The 947-nt window shown below is 39.0% G+C and overlaps 1 protein-coding gene and 1 long non-coding RNA gene across 2 annotated transcripts in view; one reads left to right on the top strand and one right to left on the bottom strand.

The window, feature by feature from the left end:
* Positions 1-947, top strand: part of hnrnpll (heterogeneous nuclear ribonucleoprotein L like) — a 39894-nt gene that overhangs the window by 31765 nt on the left and 7182 nt on the right. The window lies entirely within an intron of this gene.
* LOC116686488 (uncharacterized) overlaps positions 1-947 on the bottom strand; it is a 15589-nt gene that overhangs the window by 12832 nt on the left and 1810 nt on the right. The window lies entirely within an intron of this gene.

Raw genomic sequence — 947 nt, 5'->3', positions numbered from 1 at the left:
TGGTCCAGTCAGCAGTCCTGACCCGTAGGAGCGCAGCAACCGAGAAGGCACATAAGAGGTTAACAGATCAGACAGATCTACCGGTGCAAGGCCAATCACTATTTTGTAAGTTAAAAGTAAGTAAGACCTTAAAATCTGCTCTAACCTGGACAGGGAGCCAGTGAAGTGAGGCCAACACAGGAGTTATGTGTCTGTATTTAGATGATCCAGTAAGACCACGTGCTGCAGCGTTCTGGACCATCTGTAGACCTCGCAGACTTTTCTCAGGCAGCCCCGAGACCAGTACATTACAATAATCTAGTCTAGATGTAACAGAGGCATGGATAAGGGCCTCGGCATCTTTAAGGGACAATACAGTTAATGATATTGAAACATTTTACTTTGCAAACAATGCATTTGAATTTTCCTCTTTGAATTATTTTTATTTTTTTTTTACATTTCAAAAACCTGAATTTCAATATATTTTTCAATGGCCATAAGTCCAGATACCCAAAAAAAAAAAATCAACTTTCACAATTTACAAAAGTAGATTTAAGTAAATTTTTAATTGGTCAAATTCAAATCCAATAATAGAAGTTAAAACTTTTCAAAGAAAAAATATATTGAAAAAAATCTATATTGTCATGGATAGTTGCCCTTAATAAACTACAAACAGGAGTAATATTAACCTGTACGGCTAATTTCCAGCCGTCGTCCCCGGCCAGCTGACAATAGGCATCGTAAAATACAATGGTTAACAAATTTAAACAGATTACATTACATCTATAATGACAGCAGACCTAAGCAAAAAGGATTACGCCATACAAAGAAGCAGTGAGAGAAAGGAGAACAGCCACAGAGGCCACATTTGGTGTTTTTCCACTACATGCTACCTGTGTGACTCTGCGGTGCCCCGTCCTCCTTTTTCCATTCCAGATTAGTACCGCCTCATGCGTGAGGCGAGCGTT

This window comes from Etheostoma spectabile, unplaced genomic scaffold, assembly GCF_008692095.1.
Source record: "Etheostoma spectabile isolate EspeVRDwgs_2016 unplaced genomic scaffold, UIUC_Espe_1.0 scaffold379, whole genome shotgun sequence".
Classification (NCBI taxonomy): domain Eukaryota; kingdom Metazoa; phylum Chordata; class Actinopteri; order Perciformes; family Percidae; genus Etheostoma; species Etheostoma spectabile.
The sequence above is the reverse complement of the archived record's forward strand: the minus strand, read 5'-3'. Positions and strand labels throughout refer to the sequence as shown.